The sequence below is a fragment of the Meriones unguiculatus genome, chromosome 12, assembly GCF_030254825.1.
Source record: "Meriones unguiculatus strain TT.TT164.6M chromosome 12, Bangor_MerUng_6.1, whole genome shotgun sequence".
NCBI lineage: Eukaryota > Metazoa > Chordata > Mammalia > Rodentia > Muridae > Meriones > Meriones unguiculatus.
Window position 1 is genome coordinate 91,461,925 of NC_083360.1, and position 19,752 is coordinate 91,481,676.

The 19,752-nt window shown below is 44.8% G+C and overlaps 1 protein-coding gene across 4 annotated transcripts in view; it reads left to right on the forward strand.

The window, feature by feature from the left end:
• Sptbn1 (spectrin beta, non-erythrocytic 1) overlaps window positions 1-19,752 on the forward strand; it is a 162,786-nt gene that overhangs the window by 47,667 nt on the left and 95,367 nt on the right. The window lies entirely within an intron of this gene.

The following is a 19,752-nucleotide window of genomic DNA, read 5'->3' on the forward strand; positions in this document are numbered from 1 at the left end:
CAGTGCCCAGTACTAGAGCATCACTTCAGGTTTTTGTTTTTTATAGCGCAGAAACGTAAAGTCTCTGTGTTATTTAACAAAGCAACAACAACAAGGCCTTTTTACCTGTTCTGTGAAAATACAAAAGGATGCTTGTAAACCAGGGAGGAGGCCTTCACCAAACCTGCTGTGCTTCGACCCTCACTTCTAGCACTAAGAACTGTACTCAACAAGTGTGCCTTGTCTAAGCCATCCAGTCAGTGTTTCACTGCCTCAGCAACCAGGACCAAGACAAGGACCTCGCCTTTAGAAGAAGAATAGAAGCAAGGCTACTTGGGTGACAGTGCCCTGGAGTTTAACCATTCCTCCATTGAAGACTGATTGTCTTAGATCAGTTACACTCTATCTACTGTGAGGTCAGCAGACGCTGTTGGAAGCAGTTCTCTATAAGCAAGGATGGCCGTTACACTGTAGATCAGATGGGCTGCCATGTTGGCCGCTACCTTCTTTTCTTTCAGAAGTGTCTGGCTTTTGACCTTGAGGGTCACAGATGTTAAAGCTAAAGAGTTCTTTGACCGTGCTTTTTTAGGGCTCCCATCTTTTTGCAGCTTTCCCATCTTTGCCTCTTTCTTTACCTTTTATTTCTTCAAAGAAAATGCTTCCTGAAGGCTCATCGAGGGAGTACTTCCTCAAAGGCTGGTTGCCCTTTACCTGTTGTTTCTAAGAACATTTATTAGCCTCTTAGAAGTGAACAGTTGGAGTTTGAGAATTGAATGACTTTTTTTTTTTTTTCTTGAGACAGGATCTCACTGTAGCCCTGGAACTCAGAGATTGTCCTTCTACGGCCTCCCAAGTGCTGGGATTAAAAGGTGTGCACCTCCCCTGTCTGCCTTGAGTTTAAGACTTTAATGGTTCATCCTTACAAGTTTAGCCACTGTTTCCCTCTTGGAAATCTCCACTGTGACAAAGACATTTGGTGACTCTAGGGGCCAAGCATGACAGGGGTACAGTGTTAGAACTGGACCCCTGGAATATCTCCGTTTGCTACAATAGACAAAGGCCATTGGCTACAGGCTGCACTAGACTACAACCAGAGCAGAGTGCTGTTGTCACCATTGTTTTAGCTACTGTGAACAGTAAGCATTTCCCCCGATGGCTAACAAAAAAAAACAGCCTAGTAACTTTGTAAGCCTGTAGTCATAACAGTATGTCATTTAGCCAGCTCTGCCCTGTGGTCAGGTTTTACTTTTGTTTTCTAGTCAGGAACATATGTGTGACAGTTCATGGGTCTTAAAACTGTGGCACTGATTTTGGAGAAATGAGTTTCTGCGCCAAATCACCTAGGCTCTTTATCTCATCTGCTGTCAAAACACACAGTTTGATACCCAGAACTGGTTGCTGCGCTGGGGACTTACTTGTGAGAGATTCCAGGTTCTCCCAGTTGCTTAACCACACACTTCATGGAACTGTACTCTGGTTCCAGACATCTAAGGGAAGGCCAGTGTTGGCATGGATGCTTGTAAATAATGTAGAGGTATTCAAGACTGCCTTGAGAAATACAGGATGGGAGGGGAGGGGGGCCTTAAGGAGGACCTGATACTAATGTGAAACCTAAAACCCTGTGTTAACTGCTGTGTGGTTCTCTTTGTGCAGTTAATCAGCTGTTATCTTCAGGCATTCCCATGTGTAGGTGTTTTTTCAACTCCCCACCCCCCCTTCAGGAAGCCATCTTAATTGGCACACTCAAATTAAGTTTTACAATGGAGGATGATACATTTTCGTTTATAAGTTAAATGAAGGATTTCAGAGTAATCACAATAGTAACTTTCACCATTTTGAAAGAAACAAATTTTTCATCTATGCTACGGCATATAGCAATACTTCATATTTTATTATTATTATTATTAATTACAATTCACTCACTTTGTATCCCCACCCCTCATGAAATGAGGTCTCTCCCTCATTTCCTCCCCCACCCCTTCCCCTGCCATGTTTCTCCCCTAATCCACTGATAGGGGAGGCCCTCCTACTATCTGACCCTAGCCTATCAGGTCTCATCAGGACTGTCTGGATTCTCTTTCTCTGTGGCCCAGTAAGGTCACGTTGCTAGGGGGGGTTATCAAAGAGCAGGCAACTGAGTTCATGTCAGAGGCTGCCCCTGCTCTCCTTAGTGGGAAATCCCCATGGAGACTGAGCTGCCCACGAGCCACATCTGAGCAGGGGGGTCTGGGTCCTCTTCATGCATGGTCTTTGGTTGATTTATCAGTCTCTGCAGGACCCCCTGGGCCCAGATTTTTTGGCTTTGTTGGTCCCTCCAGGTCTTTCTATCTCCCTCTTCTTCCATAAGATTCTCTGCACTCTGCCGAAAGTTTGGCTATGAATCTCAGCATCTGCTTCGATAACCTGCTGGCCCTCTGTGGAAGGCTCCTTTCCTGTTCCCTGTCTTCTCCTACTTCCAGTGTTTATCCTGTTTGCCCTTCTGAATGAGGATTAAACATCTTCCCTAGGGTCTTCCTTGTTGTTTAAGACTATAGATTTTAATATGTTTATCCTATATTATATGGCTAATGTCCACTTATAAGTGAGTATATGCCATGTGTGTCTGTCTGCTTCTGGGATACCTCACTCAGGATGATCTTTTCTAGTTCCATCCATTTGCCTGCAAATTTTATGATTTCCTTGTTTTTAGTTGCTGAGTAGAATTCCATTGTGTAAATGTACCACAATTTCTGTATCCATTTTTCAGTTGAGGGACATCTAGGTTGTTTTCAAATTCTGGCTATTATGAATAAAGCTTCTATGAACATGGTTGAGTAAATGTCCTGGTTGAGCATATTTCAGATATATGCCCAGGAGAGCTATAGCTGGATCTTGAGGCAGCACTATTCCCAACTGTCTGAGAAAGCACCAGATTGATTCCCAAAGTGGTTGTACAAGTTTACATTCCCACCAGCAGTGGAGAAGGGTTCCCCTTTCTCTACAACTTCTCCAGCATGTGTTGTCTCTTGAGTTTTTGATCTTAGCCATTCTGATGAGTCTAAGGTGGGATCTCAGGGTCATTTTGATTTGCATTTCCCTGATGACTAAGGTCATTGAACATTTCTTTAAGTGTTTCTCTGCCATTCAATATTCCTCTGTTGAGAATTCCCTGTTTAGCTCTGTACCCCATCTTTAAATTGAATTACTTGGTTTGTTGCTGTTTAGTTTCCTTTCTGGATATTAGCCTTCTGTCAGATGTAGGGTTGGTGAAAATCTTTTTCCAGTTGTTTTGTTCTGTTGACAGTGTCCTTTGCTTTACAGAAGCTTTTCAGTTTCATGAGGTCCCATTTATTTATTTTTTTAATTTAATTTAATTTTTTTTATTATTATTTACATTTTATTAACTCCGTATCCCAGCTGTATCCCACTCCCTCATTCCCTCCCAATCCCACCTTTCCTCCCTCATCTCCTCCCTGCCCCTTTCCAAGTCCACTGATTGGGGAGGACCTCCTCCCCTTTCATCTGACCCTGTTTTATCAGGTATCTTCAGGACTGGCTGTACAGTCCTCCTCTGTGGCCTAGCAGGACTGCTCCTCCCTTGGAGTGTGAGGAGGTCAAAGAGCCTGCCATTGAGTTCCTGTTAGAAATAGTTCCTGTTCCCCTTACTATGGGAAACCAATACCACGGGCTACATCTGAACAGAGGTTCTAGGTTATATCCATACATGGTCCTTGGTGGAGTGTTAGTCTCAGAAAAGACCCCTGTGCCCAGATGTATTTGGTCCTTGTGGAGCTCCTATCCTTTCCACGTCATGCTAACTCCCCTTTTTTCATATGATTCCCTGCACTCTGCTGAAGGTTTGGTTATGAGTCTTAGTATGTTGATTTTAGAGCCTGTGCTGTCGGTGGTCTGTTCAGGAAGTTGTGTTCTGTGCCAATGAGTTCAATGCTCTTTCCCATTTCTTCTTCTAATAGATTTAGTATGTCTGGTTTTATGTTGAGTCTTTGATCCACTTAGACTTTACTGTTGTTATACAGGGTTGTTTTAGTTATTCTGGGTTTTTTGCTTTTCCATATAAAATTGAGAATTGTTCTTTCAAAGTCTGTAAAGAATTGTGTTTGTGTTTTGGTGGGAATTGCATATAATGTGTAGATTGCTTTTGGAAGAATGGCCATTTTCACTATGTTAATTCTACTGATGAATGAGCATGGGATATCCTTCCATCTTCTGATATCTTCTTCACTTTCTTCAGAGACTTGCTTTTTTTTTCATACAGGTCTTTCACTTGCTTGGTTAGAGTCACACCAAGGTACTTTATGTTATTTGTGGCTATTGTGAAGGGTGTTGTTTTCCTAATTTCTTTCTCAGCCTGTTTGTCATTTATATACAGGAGGTCTTAAGAAATTTTTTTAAGTTAATTTTGTATCCAGCCACTTTGCTGAAGGTTTTTATCAGCTGAAGGAGTTCTCTGGTAGAATATTTGGGATCACTCATGTATACTATCATATCATCTGCAAAGAGTGACTTTGACTTTTTCCTTTCCAATTTATATCTCCTTGATCTCCTTTAGTTGTGTTATTGCTCTAGCTAGGACTTGAAGTACTGTGTTGAAGAGATAGGGAGAGAGTGGGCAGTCTTGCCTTGTCCTGATTTCAGTGGGATTGATTTAAGGAAAGAGACAAATTTTGACCATATTCCCAGGAAGAAGTATATTTATATTGGTAATCTCATTGCTAGAAAAATGTATTTATATGGATGTATTTGTGTGTGTGCAAATTTACAGAGTAGTGTTTACTGCTATTTTGTGAACAGCTGTGATATTTTTGTTCTGTGTTTTGTTTGTTCGTATGCTTTTGGTTTTTGTTGTGTTTTGTTTTTCAAGACCTGGTTTCTCTGTGTAGCCCTGGCATTCCTGTACTCACTATGTAGACCAGGCTGATCTTGCACTCACAGGCCTGCCTCTGCCTTCTGAGTGCTGGGACTACAGGCGTGTGCTCTCTGTTCTACTTTTTTAAATGCTAGTGTTGGTAAGATAATTACATTTTATTAATGCCATTAAAGTGTCCTGTTCTGACAGGTACATTTCAAAGTACAGCTAAGTGGTCTCTTGTTATTTGTAAGCTTTGTGAATCAGAATGTTATTGGTTGAGTCATTCATTAGCAAATGGGATGAATGAGTAAAACACTTGGGGTCTTGCTGTGTGACAGGCAGTGTGGTTAGCATTAGGAAGATGGGCCATGTGTGGTGAGAGGAGCTTTGTGCATACAGAGGACAGGCAGTGTCAGCATGTGGAGGAGAATTCCAGGCTGAGGAGTGAACAGGAGTCACATGTAGAAGCGGTAAACAGAGAGGCCAGGGGGCTTAGTCCTTATCCTAGAAGGCTGGTTCAGTCCAGGAGAGTTTTTGTTTTCAAATGAAAGGCATGTGTCCCTTCAGTGGAGCATATGGAGCTTCCCTAGGTGTAACAGAAGACCTCCCTGAGATTCCCACCTCCAGAGAGCCTAAAGCCCCTGATGAGTTAGCTGGAGAGCTGCTCTGAGACCACAGGGATAGTGGGATCTACCCCAGGGTGACAGAGAGAGGAGAGGCCTGACAGAGGAAGGGCTGTTCTGAAACAGTTGTGCTTTTCCCGGGCCCAGTTCCTTTTAGATTTTCTGACTGCTTGCATGCAACTGCATCTGAAGATGAGCCCTTCTCCCCCTCAGCATGAGGCAGTCTGTGGAAACTACCTTCAAATCTAAAATAGTTGGAGACATTCCACTCCTCAGTCAACAGCAGGTCTTAAAAGGTTGAGTTCATACTCTTGAACCTGCCCTGCAGGGGCTGTCGAGGGGACTGGGAGCACAGCAGGCCAGGGGCACGAGGGGTTTTCTGAGGTATTAGGGCAAATAAATCATCAGAGGCCACCATTTGGGTTTACTCGCCTATTTCCCTATTATTCCAGTTTTGAGATTTTTATCCCATTTTTACATTTGTCTGTACACTGTACAGACTTGGAGGTTCTCAGTCTGCCTGTGTAGGTACCTTTTGGAGATTCTCTTCTGACCAAAGCTTCCAGGCCTTTCTGGGTTTGGCAGGCAGCCAGAACTGTCCATCTTTAGGCTGGTGCTCAGGGGCAGTGGCCGCAGAGTCCTGCTTGTACTTTGCATCTCTGCCCTGCCAGTTACTGGCTGTGAGCTAGTGGGTAAACCTCTCCAGCGGGACAAGAATAGTGCCTAGCTCGTGGGATCGTTTTGAGAATTCACAGTGTCGTGGAAGGTGCACAGCGTAGTGCCTGCGCACAGCACCTGTGTGTGTAATGTGTTAACGTGCCACATTCCGTCTTGCAAAGAAATCTTTTGTCATTGTTTTGTTTTCTAGTCAGGGTTCCTCTGTGTAGCGCTGGCTTTCTTGGATCTCAGAGGTCCGCCTGCCTCTGCCTCTTGAGTACTGGGATTAAAGGAGTACACAACCGTGCCGCACTGAAAAGAAATCTTTTGAAAAGAGAGCTCCGTCTTCCTCCTCAGAGAGGAATCCTGAGACTCTTCTCCTAATACAGAGTGGCAAGGATTAGAGGTCACTGTGGGAAGGCAGAAGCTTTCAAAGAGCACATGCTCTGACTGGCCTAAAGCTACCAGTAACCTTTGGCCTTATTTGTTGTGGCTCTCAGAGGGCATTTGTGACTCAGTCCTCATTCCAGAAACCCGGAGGAAATGCGGAGGAAGGCTTCTGGGGTTGGGATTTTTAAAGGTCTTGTTTTCTAGCTGTCCTGGAGATTGAGCTTAGGGACGTGCACAGTCACTCTACCACTGAGGAACATACGTCAAGCTGTGTATCAGCCCCATGACTGTTTTTTACTGAAAGATCAGATCATTGCGGTCTCCGCATTTGGCCTTCCCTGTTGGACTTCTTAGTTTTGGGTTTGCATGCTGTTCTTGCAGTGACCCTGCATGTTCCTAACTTTGAGAGAAAGTGCTTTAAGGAAGAAGTGCAACCAAAACACATTAAACTTTTGCTCCATTGATTTTGCCCACCCTTTCCCCCAACCAAATGGCTGAGGTTGGAGGGAGAGGAACAGAGGATGTAGAAGAATCCTAGTCAAAGAGGCTAGCTCCTGCTGGAACTCGCTGGCCTTAGGTGGGGTAGGTTAGCTTTCATGCACAGTCCTCTTTTTGGAGATAGTAGCTGATTCTTGGTATCAGAGGATGGTGAAGCAGCAGTATGAACAGGTCTCCAGGAGGAGCATTTATAGTACTGAAGTTTGTTGGTCACTTTCATCTTGGAGACTATTGTAGAGTAATGCTGTAGTATTAATAGTCTTTGATAGGAGGCATTAGTCCGTATTTTACATACTCCAATCTAGATTTCCTGCATTAGGTTCTTATTTAACCGAGCACGTGTTACCAGCCATATAAATCCAAGGCAGAGAGAAAGCCTCTGACACCTTTGACTCACTTCCAGGCCCCTTGTAAACCGCCTTTCTTGGTACTAATATTCCACAGATCTCCAGGTAGCCTTTAGTTCCTGAGGGTAAAGCTTGCACCCTCCTCACAGTCACTTCATATCAGAGAATTTTGAGAGAGAGACTGAGGTAGCTTGCGTATCTCATCTGTGTCATCTGTGGTGGTTGAGCTTGTAGAAACTTTGTACCAGCCAAGCATTACCTGTACGTTAGAAGAAGGTTGTGAGTTGACCGCTCTATGGTGTACTTTCTTTTTGTTTGTGCCTGCCAAGCACAGAAGCAAGGCCAGTTTATGGAAGAGAGGTCCCAAGTAACCTGCTATTAAAGAAATAAAAAGCAAACATTTATTATCTAAGCTGTGGAGGGTGATGTGTTCATCCAGTATGTTCAGGGCCCGGGGTGTTAAATGCCAGCACTGAAAAACACAAATGGCCTAGTGGCATGAGATGTCCTAAGGAGTTAGCAACTAATGTCTTGTTACCAGGGTGAGTTTTGGCTTCTTTTCCAGCGCTCTCTGTGTGACTGGTGAGAAGTGGGCTGCGTGTTAGTAGATGGCAGCAGCAACCTTTGACCTTCATGGAGCGGAACGAAAGGAAAAATGATCTGTGTGTCTTACTCCAGGTCTCATGGAAATGAGCTCGTTAATGTTTTATGTTTGATGAGTCAGAAATGCAGGCTCTTGACAAGGATGACAGTAACTGATTATTAGTCCCTTCAAACTACAGACTTCTTTCCTGTGTCATGATTTTTGCCATTTGCTCTTCCATAATCTTCAATAGGCCAGCTATTAAGTATGACTTGCTTATTTTGATCAGGAAGAATCTTGGACCATTGCTTCATGAGCCTTTAATACCCTAAAATTATCCCTAACACAAACTGTAGGAACCCACTTGGGCAGGATGTCGGCATTATTTTTTTTCTTTTTTTAATTATCTGGGAGGTCAAGACTCAATATTTTAGAGAAGTTGATGATGGAGTGTTACAAACCCTCAGAGAAGGGAAAACTAATCTAGCATCTGCCGAGGTAATCCCATACTCGTGCAAGCACTCCTGTATATGCCCACACACCTACATATTATATTATAATGTATACACACCTACACATTAATGAAGATACGTTTGCTTCAGTGTGATGGGCTGCTACTGGACATCAATCTTAAAGATACTGAGTGGAAAATAAAGGCTTTGAACACCTCAGTGGAGGCCGGCATCGTAGAGATCATAAGGCCTGACACCAGCTATGACTGATGAGCGGCAGGTACTCCAAACAAGTGTGAGGCTGGGAGGCAGTTGAGAGCCAGTAACTAATTTATGAGCCCTTTTGTTATAAAAATGAGATCAGGCAGGGTTCCCGGGCAAGCTCTTAGTTCTTAAGGTTGGAAAGCGGGCCTTAGAGGGCAGCTGACAGCTTTGGGAGCACGTGTCTGCACATCTACTGTCAGCGTGTTTTCCTGCTATCTCTGTCGAAAGCTTGTTCTTGATTATGGCTAAAAACTAATAACCGGAAGCGAACCTCTCCTTAGTATTAACTGTGCACACTGCTGGGTAACAGATGTCTGGAACATTTTAATCTCCTAAAAATGAGGGACAAGTAGACATTCACTCTGGGCCCTCCTCCCAGCTCAGGCGCCCTCGTCCGCCTGTCCCCATGAGTTCCATGTAAGTGGAACAGTATTTTTCTCTCTCTTTTTTTAAATTTTTTTAGCATTAAAATCCAAGGATGTTTTTTACAGAGGTACCCCTAGCCCTTGAGATGAGCTTCTTGGTAGGATTTCTGGTATCAAGCTTGGGCACCAGGACCTCCAAACTCTTTAGATTCACAGTGACACGGCGGTCAACTACAGGCAGGGTCAGGTCATACTGGGTGAGGGTATCTTTGATCTCCTTCTTGGTGGCTCATCTGAATACCTCTGGTAAATAAGCCACCTGAGCTTTGCAGATGGAGTATCAGATGGCATCAATTTGGACCACACCACCATCATCCTTCACACAGACCCAGATCTCCACATGAGCAAATCGCTCCTTGCACAGAAGCAAAACGGGCGCCAGTAACTTGTACCACAGTGCGGGGCTTTGTCATCCCCAGGGGACGTCTGACGAGCCGTTGCCCCATTTGCAGTGCACCACCACTGCGGCTGTCTTCTTGCAACCGCAGCAGACCCTAGGATGATAGCATAGCCTCGAGTGTGAACACGGGCCCGTTCTCTAGTTTTGACTGGCTTTTTGCACTTAACTGTAATATTTTCAAGGTTCATCCGTGTGGCAGCTTGTGACAGGATTATACTTTTTAAGGCAGAGCAGTACTCTAATGCACACGTGTATCTCATTCTCTCTTTCGTGTTGTGTGTGTGTCAGTGTTTGTGGGTGCACGTGTGTGTGGAGGACAGAGGTCATCCATGGCCATTCGTCTTCAGGTGCTGCCCTCCTTACTTTTTGAGACAGACTCTCCCTCTCACTGGTCTGGAACTTGATGACTAGGCTGGTAGGGATCTCTTTGCCTCCGTCTCCCCAGTGCTAGAATTACAAGTATGTGCCACACTTTGCTCTTTAATGTAGGCTCTGAGGATGGAACTGAGGTCCCTGTATCTGCACAGTAAGCGCTTTACCAACTGAACGTCTCCCCAGCCCGCGCTTTCCTCATCTGTTCTTCTGTTGATCGGTATTTGTTCCCATTTGGGAACAATGGGTTTGTTCCCATTTCCTGACTGCTTTGTCAGCTGTTGTTGCAATAAGAGGTATGTGTAAATGTCACTTTTGAGATTCTACTTTATTTACGGGATTTCTGTACCACATGGTGGCTCTAGCTTTAGGTTTGTGAGGAACCTCTTAAGTGTTTTCATGGACTAGGATCATTTACCTACCTCACCAGTTTAAACAAGTTCCCAGTTCCTGCACGTCCTTTACTGGAGCTTTTATAAGACAATTTAAGTAAAGGTGTAATGGGAGGCTGGGGTGGAGTTCAGTGCTTCCTTGGCATGCCCAGAGCCGTAGGTTGGACCCTCAGCATCACATACCCTGGAAGTGGCTGCTCATGCTGTAATCTCAGCACTTGGTGGGACCAGGAGGATCAGAACTTGTACTCAGCCTCAACTACATAGTGAGCGTTAAGCTACTCAGTAAAGAAATGGGTGAACAGGCAAGGCATTGCTATGGTTTCAAATCGTATCTTTCTGGGTAGATGGTAATTAAAAAGACAATAAGCTCCCTGAGGACTTCCTAGGAACAATTCAGGCAAGGTCAGGTCAGCCCAGAAAACTGATCAAAGGGTCTGTTAGGGCCCCTTGTTCTCAGCTAGGCCCAAAATGCCCTAGTGGATGAGATAGAAACTGCCAGTGTGGTCGTGTAGGCTTCAGTTCCTTGAGCTGGTTCAAGTTCTGCACAGGGACACGAAGATTATCAGTCCTCTGCTACTGTAGTTAGCTCTCTGATGGTATTAGATTCTGGAAGGGAGACAGGAGAGAGGATTATGTGAGCTTTCTAGAATTTCAGGTCCTGGGCCGACTTTGCTGATGGATTCCTGTGAGAAGTGCTTGTCCCTTCCTTTGTCCTCAGCTTCCTGTATTTTCCTGTTTACGAAGGGCTTGTCAAAGGGGCAAAAGGAACCAGAAGGTCCAGTTTCCAGTCTTCAGTTTGGCAGTAACTTGTTTTGTATCTTGGTGTACAGCTCTGTGCCTCATTTTTATCATCTGCAGTTGACATAGATAGCTTAGATAGTGGGTTTTGCAAAGGAACTTGTGATACCTTAGGAGTTCTGCCATCTAAATGTGAAGGGCTAAAGTGTGGACATGCATGTTTCAGAGGTAGAAAGGGGCCATGTAAATTAGTGAGGTAGATAAATGATCGTGGCCCAGGAAAACAGTCTGAGGTTCTACAGAAACCACAGAACCATTGCCTTGGCTCCCCATTGAGGCTTCTGAAAGAGCTACATGGTTCTGAGTAACTGCTTAGCTCCTGGGGTAGGAGATAATGTAGAGAAAGTGACCGAAGCAGCCTAAGATACTGTTCTAATAATACTGTTTCTGGGAGAACTGAGTATTTTCTCTTTCTTTCTTTTTTTCTTTTTTTCTTTCTTTCTCTCTCTCTCTCTCTCTCTCTCTCTCTCTCTCTCTCTTTTTGGTTTGTTTTTCGAGACAGAGTTTCTCTGTGTAGCCTTGGCGTGTCCTGGACTCACTTTGTAGTTTAGGCTGGCCTCAAACTCACAAAGATCCACCTGCCTCCGCCTCCTTGAGTGCTGGGATTACAGGTGTGTGCCACCGCACATGACTCTTTTTCAGATTTCTTGGTTTTAGGAAGAATATTGGGTAAACTCAGGGTTACACAGCCAGTGTCAAAATCTCAGAAGAGAGTCCACGCTTTACTTCTCTCAAATCTCATAGCTGGTGCACTTCCATTATCTTAACTAAGTAGACAGGGCTGGCACACAAGAGGGGAGAAGTAATAATAATCTAGGACTCTGATGGGGCCAGAGCGGAAGCTGCTGCTTGTAGTGTAGGCTTTCTCAGAAGGAAGGCGCTATCATCACAGCTGCTGTAATTTAGGAAGCCTTCCAGAGGAGGCGGAGCTGTAGATTAGACATCTACAGATTACAGTTTTGTGCTGTTCTCACAGGAAGGATTGTTACGTGGTGGACTGAGAGGAGACGGAACATCAGGAGCAGCCTTGGAAAACTCGGGGCAGATAGTGGGTTCTGAGTAAGCTGGAGGAGGGCAGGCTCTGTTGGCGGCTTTGCCTGTGTCATTCCAGCATCCTGAGTAGGGAATGATATCCTAACTTGTTTCTTGTTTGAGGATGCCACTTTCTACCTACTCATTTACTTGGGGACCTATCCTATTTCAAGTAAAAGTCACACATACTGAAACTTACCAACGGGAAAACACCTTGCTTAAAATAGGAGAAAACAAAGAAAAGAAGACTGTAATGTTTTCTAGAAAAGGTCTCAGAAGTACCTGACAGTATTTAAACCTAGAGCCTAACTACCATCAAATAGGCAGCTGGTGGGCCTTGGTGCTCCTGAGTGACAGGGCCATCCATGAATTATTTAGAGCCTTGACTCAGTGAGTGTCTGCTTCGCAAAGTCCTGTGGGAGGAGACTGCGTTATCACATTGAGAAATCGTCAGAGGCTTGGGTGGAGGAAGACATGACTGCATCCTAAAAGCATCACATATGCTGGCATGCCAGAGCTACACATGCTCCCCGTCCCTGCAACTGGGTCTGTTTTCAAAGAGCAAGAGATCATACCTCCTACGCCTAGTTAATAAACAGAAACCCACATTCTCATGGTAGCATGACACACACTGACAGAGATTTGGTTAGAAATAACATTAAAGTCACATAGGAACATAGAGCATTTGTGTAGGAAAAAACCCACTCTGCTTAGCCATTGACCAGCAGGAAGGACAAATAAGGTACAGCTCCTTTGAAACGGAGCTTACCATTGCTGTTCCTGTCCATGTTGGGTTGCGTGTATTTGTATTTCTCCCGCACTTCCCCTGGGCTGAGTGTGTCACCGGCAGAGGAGAAAGCACTGGTGCAGTGGCTTGGGCAGGCTGGTGGGATGGCTTAACTTTGGCTCCCAGGAAAGAAGGCAGTCCTGAGGCCTGATAGGGCCTGTGCCCATCATACTCTTAATCCCTACCTTTCCAGGTGACTGTTTAATGTGGTTTCTTCACCTTTTCTCAGGCCCTGGAAAAGATTAAAATGGGAATGAATACCTTGAGGGCAGGTCAGAATACTTTCACGAAGAACAGCTTTATATCCCCCTTTCCCTGTTTGCTTTCCAGTGTCTTCTTGCCCCATAAACCCCTCCTAAAACTTGAACCCCATAGCTCTGGACCCCAGTGTGCTTTAGCTTTTCCCCTCTCTGTGTTGGAGTTCAAAAGCAGAACCAAAAGTCCTGGGCAAGAGCAGGCCTGGCCCCTCTTACATTCCTCAGCTGCACTCTCCCTTTACAGAGTGGCTGTAGGGGAGGGGCCCAGGTCTCAAGCCAGCTGGTTAATATATTCACCAGCTTAGCAACACCTGTTTGCCAAAGGTGGGGCCTCTGGACTCGGGTGTTCTTTTGCCCATATAAGGAAGGTTTGCCTGTGTAGATAACAGATGACATGGCTAGGGTAGAAGGCTCAGTAAACTGCATTCTTTCCTTCAGGACTTTGTTACTAGTGTAACCTAAAAAACCTGGTTTGCTTTGCAGTATTGATGTCAGTTGCTATGTATTCAGTTCTGAGACAGACAGACAGACAGAAAATGGATGGAATTAGGTTTGTTCTGCTCTGGCATTTCAGACTCTGCTGCATGACTCAATGATTTTGGTTCTGTATGTGTATGCAGTGGGTGGGAGGAATATGAGAGAGTGGGAATAGTCATTCCTCCAAGAAAGAGAGCTAGTAATTGTTACCGGTGGGAAAATGCCTTTAATTTTCCTTCAGTTTTTCTCTTGGTTAGCCTAAGTCCTGAAGTACAGATATGACAGCCTGGCCCCAAAGAAACATGGGACTTCTGTAACCTGCTTCTTCATCTGTACGATGGTGATCAGACCTTGTAAGTTACTGTTCTGTAGTAGTAAAGCAAGATTTTACTGTGTGTGTGCAAATGGGTGGGTGCACATGTTTGAGCACACATGTTGCAGTCAGAGGACAACCTCCAGAGTCAGTTTCTCTTTCCTAAAAGGGAGTCCCTGATACTGAATGCAAGTCTTCACGCTTGGAGGCAGGCCCCCGCTGTTCCCTGCTGAGCCATCTTGCCTGCCCCTAAAGGGAGATTTTGAGTGTGTTTTTCCTAAAATGGGGGGAGCTAAGCAGAAGGGAATGGGCTGTGTGACTACTTGCTGGAGTAGATAGGCCAGAGAGGTAAGGCAGTAAGAGCCTGGCAGAAGGCAGATAGGAAATGTACAGCAGTTTCCCAGGGTAGAGATGCAGTGGTGTGACTTGGGCCTGCTTCTCCCGACTCACCCATCAATGGAAGAGTGTTTTAGTAATACTATTCCTGTCTATTGAAAAGAAATGTTCCAGGGAAATTGTCTGTGATTCTCTGTCACAGGGATTTGACAGTAATGAGGAATGAAAAGCAGCTGGGAGTAGTGATTCATACCTGTAATTCCAGCAGTCAAGAGGCTGAAGCAGGAGGGTTATTAAATTGCAGGTCAGCCTGGACTACAGAGTGAAGCTCTGCCTTAAGAAAAAAAGAATGAAAAGATTGAAAGGCAGATTTGGAAGGGGCAGTGTAAGGCATCAGTTCACAGTTGTTTGTGTGGAAACTTCACTTTCTCTTCGTCACTTCTTCCCAGCTCTGGGGTTGCTTTTCCAAGTCCTGAGATTAGATGTGTACAAACGCCTGTCACATCTTAGCATTTTAACCATCCTCTCCTGGACATCTTCAGTCTTCTTAATGTTTGGGTTTTCAGGAAATGAGCATCAACGTTGACCCTTTCAAGCTTGCTATAATGCAGGAAAAGCATTCATCTCCTGACCCCAAGGCAGCATAAAGGCGCTCAGAAAGAGCCTTAATCTCACCCCCTTGAGTTCTCATTCACAGCCCACATGCTAAATCCTATAGAATCTTAAGAGTACAGATCCATCAAGTATGAAAAGAGGAACAAAACCAAATAAAACTAAACAAATCCTATTCACATCAGAGCGCTCAAAGTAGCAAGTTTTGTGTGAACTAGTAAAGACTGTCTAATTCTGACCTAAAGGATGCCATGGGAGTTTTATTTGTGGAAGCACACGGATTTCAGGCAGACTTTGAGCTTTTCTTCAAAGCTTAGAAACATTATTTAGTAGACTAGATAGACTCTATGAATACTAGAAAAACGAAGATCTGGAGAGTATACTGTACTTGGTCAGCGTGGGGATGGACCAGTTGGCTCTGCTACTTACCAGCTATGCAGCCCTGGGTAAGGAAAGTACATGCCTTGTATGCAAACGGGATACCACACCATAGTTAGTCACTTAAGAATATATATGTGAAACTTCTCCAATTTTTGAGACAGGGTCTCACTATGTCAACCTGGCTGGTCTGGAACTCTGTGTAGACTATGATGACCTCAGACTCACAAAAATCATATGCCTCTGTTTCCTAAGTGCTGGCTTAAAGTGAGCTTCACACAGCCCATGAAAACTTACTGTAAGCTACAGAGCATGTTGGTGGCTTTATGACCATCTTAGTTCTTCTTAATTGCTGTGAAGAGACACCGTGACCAAGGAACATGAAGAAAGAGTTTATTGGAGCCTGCAGTCGTAAAGGGTGGGTCTCTAACCATCACAGGAGGGAGGGGGCATGGCAGCAGGCAGGGCACTGGAGCAGAGGCCGAGAGCTCATGTCTGATCCACAAGCATAAGACACAGAGAGAGAGAGACATCTAACTGGAATGGCCTGGGCTCCTGAAACCTCCAACCTCACCCCAGGGTAAGCACCCTTCTACAAGGCCACATCTTACAGTCCTTCCCAAACAGTTCCACCAGCGGGGACCAGGCACTCAGATGTGTCATCCTGTGGAAGCAGTTCTCATTCAAACCACCACATGACCATTTCTTGTATGCGAAGACTGAACTGAGACTACAGTTAATAAAAACTGAAACCCAAGACTAGGGCACTCATATGACAGACGACTGTTTTTAGGGTATGCAGAAATTTTTACGAGCATAGATCCCAACCTGTTTGGTTTATGGATGAGGACTATGAGGCCCCAGGAAAGCTTAGATGCTATACACAAATTAGGAAGTTTGTTGGTGGCACTTGGGTATTAGGATGAGCCTGTGCACTAAATACTCTGCACCTCTACCATGCCCTGTTGCTTCTAATTGCTTTTGTCTACAGATCACTACAGAAACAGGGCTACCTTTTATCTACACACAGCCTTTGTGGGCTTCCGTTGTTTTGTTCCTCTGGCTGCCTTACCAGCCATAGCTGTCTGTCGTTCACCTTAGAATCTGGCTGCAATTAGAAGACAGGCACAACCATTTATCAGAGTCTGTCCCCTGGCCTGGCTGAGTGGTAGCAGTTAGATGAGAAAAAAAAAAATGAGATGAACTAAAAGTGTGCAGTCTGTTACTACAGAAAGCTGGTTAAGAGTGCTGAGAACTTCTCTTTAACATTCCTACACATTTTCATCCGTTGGTGAGGGTCTTAGAGATTCTACTTCTGAGATACTGAAAATAAAACTGTTGGTAAGTCAAGGCCTTATGATTTATTCAGTTAAGACTAAGCTCCCTTAAGTTTGGTTACTCTTCAGAACATCTTCATCTTTCCCTACCAAAGATGTGCCTCCTCTTAGCTAAGGTTGATAGCTCCACTCTTCAGCTGTTTTCTCATCTTTCCTACTTGTGCCAACTCGAGTGGCTGAAACTTTAGCACAGACTTCAGGCTTGACTGGGCCCTGCTCAGACTCTCTTCTCTTGGCTCTCTGACCTCCATTCACCTCTTCTCTTCTCTCTCTCTCGCCGTCTCTCTCCTTCACTCCCCTCTCTCCTCCCTGATTTGTTTGTGAGACAGGGTTTCTCTGTGTAGCCTTGGCTGTCCTGGACTTGCTTTGCAGACCAGGCTGGCCTCAAACTCACAGAGACACACCTGCCTCTGTCTTCCTGAGTGCTAGGATTACAGGGGTGAGCCACCATGCCTAGCTGTCACCTCTTCTCTTCATTCATTCTGGTAGCCAGGCTTTTACTGGTTTTGATCAGTTGGTTTAATCTGCCCCTAGCTTACTGTCTATCTTATTTCCCAGTTTCTTTTGTAGTACGCGATGCTGTCCTTTGGCTGTGTTGGGGTTGGATTCTAGTACCCCTGAGCTACAGCTATAGTCATCCACTGTTTTCTTTTTCTAAGGCCATATCATCCCCAGATCCCTACCTAGCGTCTTGCCTTATTCCTCCCTTCCTATTGTAACTCCACTGAATCAACCTTTTGTTTTGTTTTGTCTTGGCTGTCCTGGACTCAATTTGTAGACCAGGCTGGCCTTGAACTCACAGAGATCTGCCTGCCTCCCAGAGTGCTGGAATCAAAGGCGTGTGACTGGGCCCAGCTCGCTAAATCCCGTCTTCCCCTGTGTATGTTCAGCTTTGACCTCTACTTCTCCATTCCTGACCACTATGGACCTGTCACCTGCTGGTGTCGCAGGTGACTCAAGGGTTGGCCTGCCAGAAAGAAGTGTTCATCATTTCTTCTGCATGTCTCTAATGGCGATCCTTCTTGAATAGCCTTTCAACTTCTCACATTCGATTAGTTCCCAGAGTTCTGCTGGTGAACTCTTACGTCAGCCCATTCCTTTTTAACCACACCCTAATGGGCCCTTTGACCTGGACAGTTGCACTAATCACGCAGGTGTCTTGTTGCCTTCAGTCTCTCTTATCTGCCAAGTTAATCAATGCTAGAGCCCAGTGCAGACCCTGTTCTCCTTTGCCTCAGTTCTCCAAGCCCATGCTTGATTCTAGCTCGTTTCCATGCTTTTCTCGAAAACTGGCAGTTCCTTTGTGCTCCAGCTAGCCAGTCACATTGCCTGTCCCATTCCTCTAGCAGTTACACGAGGAAGCTTCATCTTCTTTCCAGTGTATTGTGTCTGTTTCAGGAACAAGTCCAGATGTTAGTGTTTCCTGGGGTTCTTCCTACTGACCCTTTCAAGCTAGGTGTGGCCTCCTTGTTCTCTGAACTCTTCGTACATTTTTTAGTATTTGACTATTTACCTGTATCTTGTCCCGTGCCTTTTATCTAGCAACTCTCCCAGTTTTCTTTGAATCCTGGAAAACAGCAGCGTATGCCTTGCACATCCTGAACGGTATAAATGCAGCCCAACTGTCAGTAGAAAGATAATATCTCTGGCCATCCTCTACTTTTTCCCAGCTGCTGAGTTAGAGGTGGACAGGTGGGCCTTCAGAATTGTGTCCCATTTTCATTTGGCCCTGCCCCACCAAATGGATGTTGCTGTGGGGTTACTAAACCCTTATTTAGCCTCAAAACCTTTCTTTATGGTAGTTGGATGCAGTTACTAACTATATGTAGTTTTGTTTTTTTTCCCACAGTCTGAGCTTTTTAGGATTGAGGGTGGCTGCACTCTTCCTTCCCATTACACTGTATATAACCTGGCTAATTAGAAAACTTGTTTAATATATTCCTCCATACCAGAGAGAGCTTAAAAGGGTGATAACTGAGTGACTCACAAGTTCTTTACTAAGTGGCTTAAAAATTAAAAAAAAAACAATGAAAACTTTCAGATGGCCGATCACTTTGTAATCTTTTTTTTCTGTGCTGTAGCTGGACACTCAGAGAAAGACTCATGACATCACTGGCATATTTAACAGTGAAGGGGGTGTCTGTTGAAAAGTTCCCCTTTGAAATAATTCCCCATTATACTTTATAGTCTTGATGTGTTGGGAGACAATGCAAGGAGGGGTGAGCTTTGAAAAATACTGTATTTTGAAGAGTTTGGGTACTTTTCCCATACAACTTTAGTGGTTCTATAGAGATTTATTTCTCAGTATTAACACTGAGGTTGCAAGTCAAGGGTTTCTTACGAGGCCATGCGTAATGAGCAAGCTTGGCTGTCTCCAAAGTTATTGGATGAAGACCTATCATTTGGCTATCCTGTCTCGCTCCAGTGATCGCTGGCAGAGAGAGGAGGGCTGTGGAATATGTTCTGTATCTTCTTGGTTGGACGACCTTGGGAGCTAGAAATTGACACTGTAGACATATTAGAAACACAGCTGTGTGGCTAAAAGGGGCTGGGATTGTTCAGAGATGAGCATTTAGCAGGCTTTGCCTTTATCCCGAGCCCTGGTCACCAAAGGGTGGCTCCGACACATCTTCGGTGCACACTGAATCCTTTAGGAAGCAAAGTTTGAATTAGGACCTTGCAGTGTAGTCCTGGTGGCCTGGAACTTACGGGCACAACAGGTTAGCGTGACTTGTGATCCACCTTCCGTCTCCACATACCGGAGCAATATCATGCAGAAGTTACCTTCTGTAGTAATTGCTGCAGAGTTCCAGGCTGGAAATGCCAAGTTTATCATTGATCTCCTGGTTGTAGTGAGGGGAAACGTGAGAAGAGGATAGGACCAGAGTCAGTTATTTCCCATGGATATATTTTGATCACGTTATTTTCTACATAGGATTTTATTTATTTATTTATTAGTAGACATGGGTGAGAGAAGCAACTAGAGGAAACCAAAAGCTTAGAGGCTTCGGTAAACAAATCAAAGTTAAGATTTGAAGGTGATTGCTGTTCCCTTCCACAGGACGGTAAAGTTCTCGGCACCAGGGATCCTGGGGTGGTGTTTACCTGTGTACCTTCCTCCCACAATGCCTTGCACCGCGGTAGCCTGATAAATCTTCCTTGCGAGGAGTTACTAACAGGGCACATCACTC